Here is an 18,391-nt window from a genome sequence, read left to right on the forward strand (position 1 = left end):
CCCATGAAGAAAAACAGATTATAAATCGTACTAAGTGATGTTTTTTGAAAATGTAAAAATGCAAAATTTTCTGTGATGGGTAAGATTAGGGGTAGGACTAGGGTTAGGGGATATAATATGCAGTTTGTACAGTACAGAAATCATGTCTATGGAAAGTCCCCAAACATGAAAACCCAACGTACGTACGCGCGCGTGTGTGTGTGTGTTTGTGGGGGACCACCCACATTACCCACATGCTTAGTCAGCACTTTCTGATCCTTCTCCTCTTGCCCTCTCTTCTGCTCAGAATGTTTGGAGTTAGAGAGATATATATAAACATTCCTTAAAGAAATTAATACTTTTATTAAACACAGACACAATAAATGGGTCAAAAGGGACAGTAAAGAAATTTATGTTACTCAAGATATTTATTTCAAATAAATGCTGTTCTTTTGAACTTTCTATTTATCATTGATTATTATCATTGATAATAATAATGTTTCTTGAGCAGCAAATCATCATATTAGAATGATTTCTGAAGGATCATGTGACACTGAAGACTGGAGTAATGATGCTAAAAATTCAACTTTACCGTCACAGGAATAAATTACATTAAAAAAAAAAAAAAAAAAGTTATTTTAAAAATGTAATAATAATAACTGTTTTTTTGTTTGTTTGTTTGTTTTGTTGTTTTGTTTTTTGGTTTGTTTGGGGTTTTTTTTGTCATATACAGTAATTGCAGTCTTGGTGAGACTTCTTTCAAAAACATAAAAAAATGCACTTTGCATTCAAAAATTAAAGTAATTGTGAGATTAAGTTTAAAATAACAAAAGTCACAATCATGCAATATAAAGTCACATTGAGAGATAATTATGAAATTATGAGAAGAGGTTATTGCAATTGTGAGACAAAGTCACAATTACCTTTTTATTTCTTTTACTCTGAAGCAGAAGCTGCATAGACATAGAGAAAAGGTACAGTATGTATACACTTTGAGCATTATAATGATGTTGTTTGTGTATTTGAAGGCAGATAAGAGAGAGAGAGAGATGGATCTAAATGCAGGTTTACTTCAATGATATAAATTAAGAAGATAACAACCAAGTAAAACAACAAAACATAGAGAAAAATACTACACACAACAACCAACAATGAACAGAAGAAACACGGGTATATATACAAGGGTTGGTAACAAGCTAACAAGACACTCCTGGGAACAATCAACACTAATCAACATAAAACTACAACAAACTACAATCATTTCACTCGGGACAGGAAGTAACATAACAGTCCAAACAGCGCAGGGAACATGTAAAAGTTTGGGACCTAGCTCCACTTCAGGTCAATACTCAAAGAGGAATACCCTCTAAAATCTTTTATTTGAGAAACGAGTACCAATGCACTCTTTTCAGTGCAGTCAAAACAACAATCTTTAACAGGGATTACACTGTCTGGTATGTTAATGCAGCATCTACTCCAACTGTACAGGCATATGTTTGAAGCGGGAGGTTTTAGGGGAGATATCCTGTGTTGTACAGTCATGTTCTTAAGTTCAGTTGGGTTGTGTGGTTTTGTCAGAGGGGGAGTAAACTCAACCTGAGTTGTGCCAGGAAACCATAACAGGTGCATCCTGAAGAAACATTTTCCCTTTCATCAGCATCTTCCAGCTTTTAGAAAACTTTTTCCTTTTTCTCTTAACATTTACCAGATAGTACATTGAGTTTAACTGAGTCACTACAAAAACAGCAGATATTCCTTTCAGGGATTCAGAAAAAAGAGCTGATCGGACAAAAAAAAAAAGATGGTTGCGTTTCATCAGAGGTCAGAATCTTTCAGGAACTCGTGTGCATGTGATTTCATGTTCTGGGGACATTCATCATTTTTCTCAAAAGTGACTGCAACCACAACTCTTTTTTTTTAATTATGCCCTAAAATGACCTGCTTCCATCATATCATACTGTGTAATACTTAAAGACAAAATTATATACAAAACATGGAGAAAGGGAGTGTCATAAACATAGAGAAAACATGAAGAAAATGGGTGTCATAAATCCCTCTTGGAGCATTTAAAACTATAATTATTGTGACCACCAAGAGAAAAGGATAAAGAAATGCACTTTCTTTTCACACTATGAATGAGTGCTGTTTTTCTCAACCTGAGTATTATCCTTCTGAAAACAACACAGTAACACTACATAAGTGGGGGGTTTTGATGAGGATTTCTGCTTTGAATGCACTCAGGCCACTTATGGTGTTGGAGGAGTCCTAGCATTGTCAATGCACTGTTTAATGTCACTCTAAGTCTACCCACAAACAATACAGGCAGACTTTGAATAGCTGAAGTGTTCCAGGGCAGAAAGCCACTTTACACCAGAGTCAAATGCAGCATTTGTTCTTCATCATTCCCATGAAAGCATTTCTTCCATTTCGTTCATCAGAATGAAAAAAAAAAAAAAAAAAACCATATATATATATGGCTTACAGTGTATCCATTATGAACTTGTAACATTTTTTGCAAGAGTGCAAGAGTTTAAGTCTGTGCTCTCTCTCTCTTCTAGCTTAACCAATGTAATATAACAATTTCAATTCAAATCAATATTGCATGTTCACTGTACTTATCATACATTGATAATAAGTCAGATAATATATGATGTAACTCAGCTGATCATTATCTCAAAACAAATCTAGGGTTTATGATATTGTGATAATGACCGGCTGACTGCACTGTAAACCCTAATAAGTTGAGACTACTCAAATGATTTGAGGAAACCCTTTCCCTCAATTTATGGTGCCTATAACAAAACTTGCTAATGAATTAACTTTTTAAATATTGAAAATACCTTGCAAATAACATTAAAATAAAACATATAATGTGATTAAGAAAAAGTGTATACATATTTTAACATCTACCTGTTAAAGGCACAATATGTAATATTTTTATATTAAAATATCCAAAAACCACTTGCACAGTGTTTTATATTTCGTTTAGCTGTGTACTTACATTATCCAAATGTTTCAGAGAATTTGTAAATTCAGAGAAATTCACAATTTTCAGTCCGCTTGTTAAGTCGTGACGTAAGGAACGCCATTTCCGGGTCCAAGCCTCGACTCGTTTCACTTGAGAATGCCGTCTCGACGGTCGTTTATGAGCGCTATTTATTCATATTAAACATTTAACATTTTAAAAAGTTAAACATTTAAAATACTTACAGTCTACACAACTGTCTCTGTGCTCACAGCGTCACAGACATTAATATTTTAACATTTATAAAAGATGAATCACTGTCTGGCCATCTGGGATTTTGGTATGGAGATAAAGGTTATGATTATAATTTTTTGGTAGTATTACACCACATCGTGTGTGTATATTAGCACCGTTTGTTGTTTTCTTGTGGTATGAGAGAGCGTATGGACCCGGAAGCGCTGCCGCGTGACGTCAGACTTAACAACCGAATAGTGCCCGTCCCTCCCTTGTCACTTGTTGCCTGTCAATGACGTTATAAATGCCTTATCCCTGGTTCCCTTGTACTGCATAGTAACCATGGCAACAGACGGGACAGCTGCGTAACATCTAGCGGCACGCTGTTGTTGTTTCATTAAAACATTATAGACCATGGCAAGCAAACTTTGGGACAAAAGGAGAAATAAAATGAGGATCAATATCGGCGTGGCGTTTCCGAGATGGTGAGAGCTTTGACAACTTTGACTTGACAGAGCTCGTCTTGCACGTTATTAGACAAATGTAGGCTACATAAGACTAATCAATGTTATAGCTCAACACGATGAAATGTTAGAATATCATCAGTATGATATTCTAATGCTGATCTAGCTTACTGTTAGTCTCATACAGCCAACAAACTAATACATAGAATAACATTACAACTTTCAACACACTCAAATGCAGTTTAGTATAGTGTAACATGGGACCAAGTGAAAAAGTGCTGCGTTACCTCACAATTTTAATTCGTCGAATAAACTGACCTGTATTAGTAGTATTTCAGCTTTGCGAGTAGTTCGGTAGAATGAAATGTCCTCATTCCTATAACGTTATATCCCCAGGGACTCGCGTGTGGCACCAATATCTGTCTCTGATTAGCAATCGCGCCCGCGATTCTCGGCCACGCCCTGCTTTATACCACAGTCATGTTAAAAACATGAAGGCATTCACTCATCCATAAACATCATTTTGCCATAAACATTATTAGATCAACTACAAGTTCCATGAGTCCACGCTCTTTCACTGCGTCATCAATCTATGCCTTTGATATTGTTTTGAAGAGTTTAGCCAAAAACATACTGTGCCTTTAATTTAACATTCTCAGGGTACTTTTTGAATGATGAGTTTGTCAGAACTCCTGCGTAATGGAAAATTCTCAAATATTTGATGCCAAAACATGGTATGTTAAGTAATGGTAAGTTGTGATAACTTGATTTCTTTATTAATGACAACATTAGGGTTTACAGTGTACATTATTCCACTTACAATCTAAGATTAGAGAATCTAATCAATCTATGAGGATTCAATTAGAGAAAGATGTATCTGGGATAAAATGTGAGAACAGACTATAAATGTAGTAAATGATGTTTTAAATGAGGCGGCAGGCTTTTCTGTAAAACTGGTTGTAGTGGATGTTCTCAGATGGTAAATCTGTCTCAAAGAGCTCAACAACTCTCTGGGTGGCTCTTCTATCCTGAACAGCTTCTTGGCCAAATCAGATGGTAATGTTGGCGCTGAAGATGCTCTCAGTGGTGCTACTGAGAAAGCATTTCAAAACTCTTGCCTCATTTCCTCAAACACCTGAAAACAAGATGCCACTCTATCTTGTTCAGATTTGCCATTTGTCTGAGTACTTTCACAAGAGATGTTTGATTCCTTTTCAGTTCACAGAATTGCTAAATTTTCAACCTCCTTATTGCTTCCTTAAAGATGCACTGCATATTTCTGGCTTCTCTATGACAATCTGTGGCTTAAAATGGCGTTTGAAAAATTTGAGGCCTATATATCTATGGCTGACTGTGATCACCATATCAGAACGGACCTCACTTTTGGGATAGTTCACCCAAAAATGAAAATTCTGTCATCATTTATTCGCATTCATGTCAGTACAAACCTTTATGACTGTGGGACATAAAGGAAGATATTTTGAAGAATGTTGGTAACCGAAAGGTTTTGGTTCCCATTGACTTCCATTTTATTTTTTGTGAAATAAGTCAATAGGAACCAAAACTGTTTGTTACCAGCATTCCTCAAAATATCTTTTATGTTCCACAGAAGCTAGAAAGTCATGCAAGTTTGAAATGCCATGGTGAATTAATGATGACAGAATGTCTCAAGAGCGCAAGGAAAATGTTTACTGAACTGAGCCTCGTCTACACTTTTAAACACAGAGCATAACCTTAACAAAAAAATTAAACAAGAAAACCGCTGTAGTGTACCTGTAGTTTTATTCATATTTTGATTTCTTTTGGATTGTTCATTGTTTTACTGTTGCTTGGAAAGTCAATATAACTATGTATTTTTTAACTTACCAATGTTAATACACAATAATGAAATCATTTTTACAGTGCATGTAAATGTTGTTGTACACCTACAGTACCATTACATCCCCAGGTTTTTAATATCTATCTGTGGATTGGTGCCCTATAGCTCCACAATAGCATTTTTCTTGACTTTAGTCTTCTCTCAGCAAACTAATAAGTTCCATATGTGGGTCTGTAAGAATTTTTTCTCCATCAAGCACAGAAATGTTTTACTGGACAAGAAGGAGAGGGGTACACACTGTTGTACATTTTATTCAGCATTCGACAAGGCAGCCTCTGTTGTACCTCGGGCAGCAAGCCAGGCTTCCCTACCTAATACGCTAATACAGCCACTAGTTGGTGTAAAAAGGTACTTTGCTCATGTTTGAGCAGCATTGTCTCTTCTAGATTTGAACACACTCTCACCCACAAAAACACATAAATGCTTAAAGTCCTTTGTGCTCGCTGTGTAAGACTGCAGGAGCCCGGGCCAGGATTCTCAGAGCGACTGGCCTCTTACTTCAAAGGAGAAAGACCACTAGCTTCCTCCTCTGACAGGGAAATGAAAACACTAAGTGACTTTAAGAATGCTCAAAGACACTTGTAGAAATAGGAAGCCTCTCTTAGGCTGGAAAGAACTGCTTGTGTTTGTAAGGGAAATTATAATGTAAAGTTTGTCACCCACTGAGGCATTCCTCACCAGTTTGGCACGAGCTGTGGGGTCCTTCAGCGTCCACTTGTGAGGTGACTTTTTTAGAAAGACTATGGTAAACAAACACAAGAATGCTGACAAACTCACATGCAAGCACAACAATGTCAGGATTTACTGGAAAAATTGTTTACTGTTCTGTTGTACCATAAAAAAATGTATGAAAACACTTCTAGGTATTTGTTACAACATCTCATTTGAGAGAATTTTGGGAAAAGATGCAACTCCTACATTCCGAGAATGCTCTCTCTCTGTCATTCTCTCTCTCTTTTTTCTACTTTTCCTGAATGGGATTTAATACATTCCAGACTGTCGTTGTAAAAACCATGAGCATTGAGGGGGAAATACATCTGGTGTCCATTTATGGATGATAACCTGTTTTTGCTTACGCCACTCACATTGGAAGTGGTAGGAAAAATCTATGGAGAAAGAAAACCAGAATTGCTCATCATAATTTTCTGTTTGTTTATTGTTCCTTGATTTACCATTTTCATGCAAGACTTAGAAACAGAAACCGTTCATGATCTTTGACATGCAGTCTTGGGACTGTTTCATGAATTGTTCTCATTTGAACTGCAGTTTTCTGTCAGATTCAAGCATTTAGATGTAATGCTCTCTTCATGATGAGCTGCCGCCCTCCCACACACACTCTGACAGTGTAAACTTGGCACATGTCTGTGTCTCACCGGCTCTTGGAATTTAAGTATCAGCATTCTGGGAAAAGCAAAATACCAAGTGAGAAGAACACATTGCAGCTCTAATAGGCTAAATGAGAGGACGATTTATTTTTATCTGATTCTTAAAGAGCTCCACCATGAAGGCATTTACCATAAATACATCTCATTTTATTTATTTACATATTTATTTTAAACATTCTTTACTTTTTTGCATTTTTTCTTCTGCTCTAGTTTCGCGTAGCCAGACCTTAAGACTGACGGCAGAAGGTCTGGACTCTATCGCAGCTTTCATTGGCCAAGGACCGCCCAAGAGGACATTTGACTGACATGTAACGCAACCAATCACAGTTCGTTTTGTTCCACGTCATGTTTAGGGGTGTGAAAATGTAAAGTCAATGTCCCTACAATTATAGAGTACCTCAGGGATGGCGTGTTTTTGTAGGCAAAACCCAGAAGCTAGTTAGCATTTTAGGACTTCCGGTTCCATCGCCCCGAAGTCAATAGGTTTTTTGAATGGGTTTTTGCTAAATCGCCTGAAATAAGGTCTCTAAATATTTAATAATAAGCCTCTAAATATTTTCTCGTTTTGATCTATGACATAAAACACACCAGTTATAACCCACTTGTGATTTTTTTAAACCTTTATTGTGTCTTAAAAACAGCGGTTGCTAACAAATTGCTAAAAGGGACTACTTCCTTTGGCGGGGACTTTAGATGTCATCATGACAAACAGGACATTTGGACAGCATTTCTCATGAAAAAGTGGATAAGTATTCATGCACAGCGCAGATCATAATCAGCGAGCATGTTTTTAAATAAAGTTGTTTTCAAAATAAAGTTTGAGGAAGCTTGGTGGTGGTGACGTTGATCCGCGACCATGGTGTGCTGTAGTCCGTTTATAGCCTACTGTTAGCTTTTTATATCTGACGAATTTATGTAGGCTTCAAAATGTATAAATGTTGTGTTAACTTGTAAAGATTACCTTGATAGACAAAACGTGTAAGTGTCATAGCCTCTTGTTAAGCTTATTTTTTGTGATTTTCCAAAAGTCTATGGGAAAAATGCATTGGCTTTCGATCGAGGGAACCCGTGCGCCGCTAACTTCCGGGTTGGCCTACAAAAACACGTCATCCCTGAGGTACTCTATTGGCCGCCGTGTATCTAATAAATTATTCATTCTAAAACGTTGTGCACGTTTATTGTCACAGTGGAACCACAAACTTCACATACAAATTCACTTAACAAAATCCAGCTTTTAGTTGATCCTGCCTGGTAAGCGCTCATTGTCACAGTTGTAAACACGACGGTGTTCATCTTCTACGAGGGAGTTTGGCGTCATGTCATTTGTTTCCATGAGGACCGTTAAAGAACACCTAACGACACACACGTCTCGCGGACATCCTGTAGAATTCAACCAACCAGATGACGACTTCGAAAATCCTGAGGTGTTTCCAGTTAAGTGCGCCGTATGCATCAGACGTTCAGCCAATGGTCCGTGGGTGTGACGTCTGAGGCTGAGACTACTTCTGCTCTAGCTTCTGTAGTACTCTAGCTTACTCTTGAAACCATTGACATTGCGGTGCTGAGTAATCTCAGCTCTTGTGTAAAAGAATTGTGATGTTCCTCATTTGTATGTGGCTTTGCATATAGGAGCATCTGCTAAATGACTGAAAGAATTAGACATGTATCCTGTCATGTTTCTTCTGATTATAGCAGAGACATGAAATAACTTCATAAGAAGAATGACTCACTTAAAAAACCTTAGCTTTATAATATTATTGTGGATAAACATTAATATATGAGTTGACTTGTGATAAGACTTGTGATAAGGCAGCACTGGTAATCCTATGTGAAGGGAATGTCTTTGATGTTTTACTTCATTCATAACCACCCAAACATTTGGTGTAATACAGTTCAGCAACAAAGACACGCCAGTTTTGGACCGTTCGACACACATACAATTGACTGGATTCTTCCTCTCATAAATGCAAAAGCCTCAGAGCAAGTGAATGCAGCCTTTATTGGCAAACCCCAACCCATTGAAGGGGTTCCTGTAAAATATGAGGTAACGTCATTTGACCACTGAACTCGGGGAGCCTTGGATGAATAGCTTGCAGTGGCCTTAGAGGAGTCAAGCACATTTCAGGGCGGAAGATCTACACCCCCTACTTTCCTATAAAGAATTTTCCATCCCTCCTTCATTTATCCTACACTTCCTTTCTAAATCTGTTTTTCAGACATACTATCCAGAGAAAAACACCTTCATATGTCTGGCATTATTTGAAAAGTCAAATAGTAAAACAAGCTCTGGGCATTCAGCCCTGTTATGGACCCATCACTATGGTAACTAAGCTTCATATTGGTCCAAATAAAGACTCCCGTAAGCAGGGGTTTAGAAGATGTTAGCTTTAGAGTTTGAAGACACGTCTGGTGTGGATTAAACCTGCTTTGTTTACAAGAGCTTTTTTATTTTGCTATGTTTATTTTAACACTAATAGACACGATATATCTCAGGACTGGTGTCGTCTTTTCTCAACACATCATTGCTAATCTGACTATTGATTGACAGTTTAGTTGGAGATGGACCGTATAGTTCTTTTAGATAAGGGAGTTATCTAGATCTTTGCCTTATTTTGGCTCTAAGCAGAAATAGTGACAGTTTTGCGCTCAACAACAATTGTGGAGCAAAAAAATATTTTAAAATGCCTCTTTTTTGATGCCTCTTTGCAACGATTTTATGAATGTGACTCTTTTTCACGTGTTTGATGAGTCTGCAGAAAAAAGGGAAGTGAGAGGGACAGAAGGAGGGACTGTCTGTCATTTCCAGGGCATTGAGACAGCCACTCATATCCTTTTCACCTTTTTGTCCCTTTCCTGTGTCACAGTTCATCTGTTGGCAAAATGTGCAACATGAGCATTTTTATGTATGTGCTATACAATATATCCTGTAGTACACCAAGTTTTAATGAACATTCACCTCTCAATGTTCACATTTAGCCATATATTTTATTAGAGCCAGAGATTACAAAACAACTTTTTTCCCTTCTGACTTACACTGGAACACAAGCATTTCTTTTCAGCGTAGTACTGTACATGTTGTTCATTCATACACTGACGTCAGGGAACAAAAAACATTGCCTTCAGCAGCAGTGCTCTCCTTAGGGCCACATCCTAACAGTTTCCTGGCCTGAGGTTCTTCATGAGAGACTTGAAGAGCGAATATAAAAAAACATGAAACTAAAATACTGTAAACAAATTAACAGAATGAACAACTAGACATATAGTTAAAATTAATCTTCACGCCTCACAGTGTAATATCATTGTTTTCAGCAGGATCCTATTTTAAAACAAGGGCAATGTTTTCTCAAACAATGCAAAACCTGCTCTAAAAATACTGACCATTTAACTGTCAATCAACTGGAACACTGAGAAAACAATTCCCTTGCTTTCCTTCTCTTTCCTTCACTATCACTTATTTTCTGTCTCACCCTCCTCTGTCAAAGACACATTGTAATTTTCTCTACAGGTTGGCTTTGGCATCCCCCACTAACCATCACAGATTAAACAAGGGTAAAAATCCCATAAACTTTAATTGAAGGAGGGACCAAAGTGATACCTTGGGCTATTACAATACCCATGTTTTCTAGTGCTACATCTCAACCCGTTGTGCAATTAATTTATATGATCAGTAATATTACTTTTCAAATATAATAATAATAATAATAATAATAATACAGCTTGAATTCCGGAAATGTTGGAACGTTTTTTTAAATTTGAATAAAATGAAAACTAAAAGACTTTTAAATCACATGAGCTAATATTTTATTCACAATAGAACATAGATAACATAACAAATGTTTAAACTGAGACATTTTACACTTTTATCCAATAAATGAGCTCATTTCAAATTTGCTGCCTGCTACAGGTCTCAAAAAAGTTGGCACGGGGGCAACAAATGGCAGAAAAAGCAAGAAATTTTGAAAAGATTCAGCTGGAAGAACATGTAGCAACTAATTAAGTTAATTGATATCAGGTCTGTAACATGATTAGATATAAAAAGGATGTCTTAGAGAGGCAGAGTCTCTCAGAAGTAAAGATGGGCAGAGGCTCTCCAATCTGTGAAAGAGTGCGTAAAAAAGATTGTGGAATACTTTAAAAACAATGTTCCTCAATGTCAAATTGCAAAGGCTTTGCAAATCTCATCATCTACAGTGCATAACATCATCAAAAAAATCAGAGAAAATCTCTGTGCGTAAGGGACAAGGCCGAAGACCTTTATTGGATGCCCGTGGTCTTCGGGCCCTCAGACGACACTGCATCACTCACCGGCATGATTGTGTCAATGACATTACCAAATGGGCCCAGGAATACTTCCAGAAACCACTGTCTATAAACACAATCCGCCGTGCCATCTGCAGATGCCAACTAAAGCTCTATCATGCCAAAAGGAAGCCATATGTGTACATGGTCCAGAAGTGCCGTCGTGGCCTGTGGGCCAAGGCTCATTTAAAATGGACTGTTTCAAAGTGGAAAAGTGTTCTATGGTCAGACGAGTCCAAATTTGACATTGTTGGAAATCATAGACTCCGTGTCCTCCGGGCTAAAGAGGAGGGAGACCTTCCAGCGTGTTATCAGCGTTCAGTTCAAAAGCCAGCATCTCTGATGGTATGAGGGTACATAAGTGCATAAGGTATGAGCAGCTTGCATGTTTTGGAAGGCACTATGAATGCTGAAAGGTATATAAAGGTTTTAGAGCACTATATACTCCCCTCCAGACGACGTCTATTTCAGGGAAGAACATAGCCTATATAAAGTCTAAAACACATAGCACAAACTGGTGTACAGTAGAAAGACAGTAATATAGTCCCAATTGTCTCCCTTACAAAATTAAAGAAACAAAGAAAATTAAATAAATTTAGATTTTCTCTGAAAATCTACAATATTACATACAAATGAACAAATTACTCAGTGAGTTTTGTTGACAGTACAGCATGTACAGCTTGCTGACGGTCAAGTATTGCATAATTTCTTTGACTGGAAACAGCATAACGTGTTGTAATGTCCTACTACTGAAATATGACTGTCACTACGTGTCATGTACATGTAGGGAAAAAAGCACAGGCTAGCGAATTGCACAATAAAAACAGCCAGTGAGAGCACATTAGAAACATTGGATGACACGATCATGTGTTGTGTGATGCAGTAGACGCAGTGAATTTGAGGAGAACCGCCGTCTGGTCTTCAGAGGGTTAAATTTCACTTTGAGGGGGAGTTACTGAATCTGCAGTAACATCAGAGCGCATTCCTCAGAGCTGCCAACATCCCGGGGATAAGACCTTCGCCGTCAACATCTCAGAGATCCACATCCCGGGAATATACCGCAGTACCGGACACGCGTCGACTCCGTTGTCAAGCCGCGTTTTCTCTGCTGGTTCGGAGTATGCGAGCTCCAGGATCCGCTCAATGTCTTAATGTAGGTGAGTATAACGTTGCCCTTAAATGAATCAGTAGCCTACTATGTCAGAAAACCTGGCGATTTTTGCCAGATTTCGAGATGGATCTTGCTTTAATCAAACGAGTAAAGGGAAGAAAGGGTTTTATTTTAATTCATTATTATTATTATTATCATTTTTAATAATAGGCTTCAATATTCTGTTTCCATTCACTGCAGCAGGAGCTCTGTTACTGTCTAAAGTCCTCATACTGTCTTTCGCAATGCCGTCTTATAGGCTATATTCAAAGATTTCCCACGTAAACACTAAAAACATTATCACAGTAACGCGTGTTAATGCTTTAGCACTGACCTTCGAACGTGTTTAAATAAGGTGTTACAGGTTTAATTTACCGTTGAGTCGTCTATACATTCATGAATAATCAGACATTTACTATTCTCACAGAAATGAGGAATATATCTCTAATTAATGTCTGTATCAAATCTATCCCCATCTCTTTTTCTGTTTGCCAATAGAACCTGTTGATTTCAAATGATTCCCTTTAAAACATACGTAAAAATAGGTACTTGATACAACACTGATGTTAGCTGCTGGTCTGACCTAAATTCACAGATGTTTGCATTCACCAACAGTGACCACATCCGTTATCAAGCAGCTTCATATTGACACCACACTCAAATGCACTTTTCATGTGTAGGTTACTTGTATCTAATATGGCATAAAGTGATACATGCAACAGCATAATCAGTATTTTTGAAGGAATTTGTATAAGTTTGAAAACACCCAGGAATACCGGAGCTCCTTGTCTTCATGTCTGAAGTCCAAACACATTTCTAAGACTGTACAATGTGAAACCATTTAGACTAGATTTGTATTTTTATGCCTATGTTATGACCTTAAATAATAATGCTTATTATTTGCTATAAACAAGATGTTGGATTGCTGTGCTGTTTTAAGTGGCATGTGAACTTTGGTGACTGGTTGTAACTATGATCTCAGTAAAAGGGAATGTATGTCATTAAGTCCTGGTTGCTCTTAATGGCAGTGCAAAAAAATCTAAGCCTTAAAGCATGAGTGGCATTAGAGTAAGAGTGATGAGAGAAATTTCAGTATAACTTTAACTGTAAGATGTACAGTTACTTTCTATTCTCTGTATGCCATTTTCATCCCGTTTTGCTTCACCATCCCCCATAGTACTTTTGGAGGAGGAAATGCCACAGTAAATATGTTCCTCTCTTCCTCTTACAAAGCTGGAAATGTCGAGGGAACATGTAACTTTTTAGTGAGCTCACTTTGATGTAGTCGAAAATAAAACCCATTTGAAACACTGAAGGATAACTTCTTTGTTCCTCACATTGGACATGGACAGATGCTTTCAATCTTATTGAAAACAGCAAATGTGCTTTTACTTAAGTATGTGTAAATTACTTTACCAAGGACAAGGAGCCAACACTGTGTTTAACTGTTTTAAAATGATGCTGGGTATGACTCACGTCAAGACATTCTTCTTTCTCCTGTTGGTACAGTGTGTGCTGTTTCATTGGAACCAGATGTTGGCACTCAATGTAGTTTCTCTTCTGTCTCTCATTCTGAACTCTTCAAATGCTATCCAGCACCTTTCCCCCTCACTCTCTCTCTCTTCATAAAAAGACCAACATATTTCAATGGAGAATGCAGTCCAAAAAAGAGAGAAACAAAGGCAACTCTCCATCACTTTGGACCTTAATAAGACTCTTCTCCGCTAACTCTGCTGTCTTTTCCTGCCTCTGTGACTTTTTATTAGACAAAAGGGACTGCTATTGTATTTCATTGTAGACATATATAGGTCAGTAGAGAAGTCATGGCTGCCTTTTTATGTGTAGAATGGTATTTCACTGTGGTGGCCACATGCTGAGGTAAGTGACCTTTGCCCCAAGTGTTTGTTTGTACTGCACTTTCCCCCTCCTAAAAAAGGAATGAAATTGGGATTTTTCCTTTATACAAGTAAAGAAAGAAAAAGTATTTTAGGGACACATGTGGAAGCCTTTGCTTTTCAACATTATCTGCTAGGATAACATTTGAACTCCATACACTTAAAGGGATAGTTCTCCGGAAATTCTATCATTTATTCACCCTGATGTTGTTCCAAACCAGCAAGACTTTCTTCTATGGAACACATCTTTCCTGGATGGGCTTTTAAAATGCACATCCTTTCTTAATCAGAGTCTCTAAATGGAATTCAAGTGAATCAACTTTTATACTAACACTGTCCAGGCTTTGACCCGTGACAGGACAAACTCTCTTGCCCATCTTGTTCATGACAGAAATCATTTGGTCATTGTGCAGCTAAGAACCATTAAGAACCTTAGCATTTACTGAAGCTCTCCATTTTGGCTTTTCTAAACCACTGTTTACAGTATAGGTTCACAAATGACATGCTTTAATCCTCTGTAAGAATATTGTTTCCAAGGTTTGTGTATTGAACACAAGTATTTAGTCTGTTCATTTAGTAGGTCTTGAGCAATCCCATGGCTTATCGTTTGTCCTCATTTCATTCCATTAAACATCATTTCAGCAAAGGTTGAATCAAACAGCTTACAGTACATACTGGCCTCCTACCTCGAGTAGAAGACAATTACTGTGTGAAAACTGGATTTACATTTTCTTAGTTTTCCATAAAGAGTTTGTTGTGTCACCAGATGAACCCAGTTATGGTGTTATGGGTTAGGCAGTGTTTGTACACCAGACATTTTAATGCCTCTTTTGTAGCAGGTCTGGAACACTTGAACGACCACACAAGCAGAGAGCTAAAATTATGGTTTACTGTGCTTCTGAAATGTTTTCACCTTTAAAAACCTTCACTTATCATGAGACTTCATGCTGAGAAGATTAATTGTATAATAATTTCCTGTGAGGTAAGATTGCATTACCTGTAACTGTTGTTATGTCTATGAATATCATTATATAACACTTGAACAGTGAAGGAGCAGTCTCCTTCTGCTGTGTTAGGCCTAGAGTAGCTGCCTGTAGTACATTAACATTGCAATATAGTACTCAATTGGAATTTGGTATGGTAGCACTACTTTTATTGTTTTCATGTTTGGATTAATGGCTTCTGTATTATTCTGATATATAATTCCAAATAAATACATGTAAATGAAGCTAAATTTGTATGCAGTTCTTTGAATGTTTAATGTTACTTTTATATATTATTCATACCGTCTATGAAATATATTAATTAGCTTTTATAAAATTATGATGTATTACCGTTCAAACGTTTGGGGTCAGTAAGATTTTTTTTAATGTTTTTAGAAAAGTCACTTACAGTATGCTCACCAAGGCTACATTTATTTGATCAGAAATACAGTAAATATAGTAATATTGTGAAATATTATTACAATTTAATATAATTGTTTTCTATTTTAATATATTTTAAAATATAATTTATTCCTGTGATAGCAGAGCAGAATTTCTGCATCATTACTCCAGCCTTCAGTGTCACATGATCCTTCAGAAATCATTCTGATATACTGATTTGGTGCTCATTATTAACATATCTTAGTATCTTTGTGGAAGTGATAGATTTTTTTCAGGATTCTTTGATGAATAGAAAGTTCAAAAGAACACCATTTATTTGAAATAGAAATCTTTTGTAAACTTTATTAAACTGTCATTTTGGTCAATTTAATGCACTTGCTGAATCAAAGTATTAATTTCTTTTAAATTATTATATCCAATATTAACTGAGTTGATTTTGCTTTGAATTCTTGATGTAATCGTTTCTCCTTTTTGAAAAGTGAGTTGTAATTGTTTAACATTTCTTCTTCTGAGGCTTTGTGTGTAATGTGTGCCTTGCCCTCATTTTGTTTGATTATGTGTCTTGGATGATGGATTGTGTGTTTGCTGTGCAAAGCCAGCCTGTGAGTGCAGCGCTATGAAAAGAGTTGCCCATACCTGTCATCGGTTGCCATAGCAACCATGACAATCCAAAGCCATGAGGGTCATACAATAATTGGCTAGCTACATGTTACATTTAAATTGCAAAATGTTACAAGAATCAATATCATTATCTCCTTATCCTCCTTTTCTATATGGCCAGCTTCTGCTGTGATCCCCTTCCTCAGGCAGTTCATTATCCTCAGAAAGAGTCTTAAACGCAGAGGTGTTCTGAGGCCATTAAATGCATCGATTGGTCCTGCATGTGGCACGAGTACAATCAGGTCTTTGTTCCTGGTACCCTGTGTGTTCCTTCTAGTTATCCAGTGTCCTGTTGACATCTGACAACACACCCCTGGAGTTTTTGTCTGTCCAGTGTGTTTACCTCAGATTCTTGGCATTGAGCTGGGGAGGATGTGTCTTGGCTTTCTTTCTTTTTTTTCATGTGGATATTTACACATACTCCATAGCTTATGTTAAGTGACGGCCTTGGGGCCAGGAATAGGGAAGAGGAAAGATGGTGTTTATATACCCGATCTTAGTCCTCTCTGGCTGCTGGACCAAGCACTGAAGACCCGCTGAGATGCCAGGCAGGAGAAAATGGAGACTAAGAGGGCTTCTCAGGCCAGCAAGAAAGTGCAAATATTGATGTTTTCCTTGCGCTTTGACCGGGAAACACTGAAGTCATGTGAGTAAGAGTGTAAAAAATATTTTAAAGGCACAAGACCCCATATATGCACAAATAAGGGCAACTTATGCCTCATATGGTGACCATATGGTTGGCAGAATATACAGTTCACTGAGTTTTATTGGCCAGCAGAAGAGCATGAATTGTCTGTTTAGACAAAGCTGTCCAGTTCAATACTTGATACAATGTAGTCATTGTAAATGAGAATTTTTTTGAAGAATTTACACCACAGTTTATGGAATGATTATGGATAATGTGTTCTTGTGATTGAATTTGTCACATTTGTTTTTCAGATGTGTCACATTAGGAGGTTTTGCTTATGCAGTCATGCCTCTTTCTAGCAAAACACCCCACTAGTGTGAGGTCTGTGTATAGGGATGTTATTTTGAACCACTAACTCCTGCAAATGTTTACATTTTTCACTCATGTTTCCTGTATACTGTATTTCCGTACCTTGGACAGGCTCCAAAAATGAGCAGCAACTTTTACTTTTTAAAGCTTTTCACATTGTGTGGTTTATTAACACAATAAGTCATCGTGTGTTCCAGTGATTTTATTTGTTAAAAATGTATTAATTATTATGACTACAAATAAATAAACATATAAATAATTATACTTCATTTAAACTGATCTTACCCCAAGTAATATTCATCGTTTAAGGGTCAGAAGGATTTTTTTTAGAAGAAATGAATACTTTTATTTAGCAAGAATGCATTAAATTTATCAAAAGTGACAGTAAAGTCTTTTTACATATACAAAAAGATTTCTATTTCAACTAAATAAACCAAAAAAGTATCACAGTTTCCACAAAAATATTGAGCAGCACGACTGTTTTCCCCATTGATTGCTATAAGAAATGTTTCTTGAGCAACAAATCAGCATATTACTGTATAATGAAGGATCATGTGACACTGAAGACTGGAGTAATGATGCTGAAAATTCAGCTTTGCCATCACAGGACTAAAATACACATTAAAATATATTCAAATAGGAAAAAAAATATTTTAAATTGTAAACATTTTTCACAATATTACTGTATTTTTGATCAGCTAAATGCAGCCTTGGTGACTTGATTCAAAAATTTTGAATGTTAGTGTAATTAATTGTTCTAACTGTAAGCTGTTTGCTGTTACCGAAATGTAGCAACTTGCCACTTTATAGAATCTGCGGTGTGCATTTATAGTCAATCCACAGCTGCTTTAAACATATAGATAATTCAGTCAGATTTTAGAGTCAGAACTGTGTTTACTTCAATGAACCCTCAATTGTTGTTTCGTAGGATACACCATGTCAGAATATCAAAAGTGTCAGTTTCTGTATCTGTTCACCTTTGAACACCTAAATGAATTCACTATTGAATGGCCCAGGAATATAGTGCTTGTAAAATGATAATGCAAAGATAATGGCATTTTGAAGATATCTTTGTACTTCTATATATCTTTGAAACTAC

At 36.9% G+C, this 18,391-nt stretch overlaps 1 protein-coding gene across 3 annotated transcripts in view; it reads left to right on the forward strand.

Annotated features, from left to right (window-relative positions):
- Positions 1-12,019: 12,019 nt before the first annotated feature.
- si:ch211-204c21.1 (disabled homolog 2) overlaps positions 12,020-18,391 on the forward strand; it is a 29,574-nt gene continuing 23,202 nt past the window's right edge. Inside the window, exon 1 of one of the 3 annotated variants that reach the window (XM_051893692.1) lies at positions 12,020-12,362. The gene's annotated coding sequence lies outside the window, so the exon portion shown is untranslated. The remainder of the gene's footprint in view (positions 12,363-18,391) is intronic. The other 2 variants (XM_051893691.1, XM_051893690.1) reach the window with 2 other exon arrangements.

The sequence above is a fragment of the Ctenopharyngodon idella genome, chromosome 5, assembly GCF_019924925.1.
Source record: "Ctenopharyngodon idella isolate HZGC_01 chromosome 5, HZGC01, whole genome shotgun sequence".
Lineage (NCBI taxonomy): Eukaryota > Metazoa > Chordata > Actinopteri > Cypriniformes > Xenocyprididae > Ctenopharyngodon > Ctenopharyngodon idella.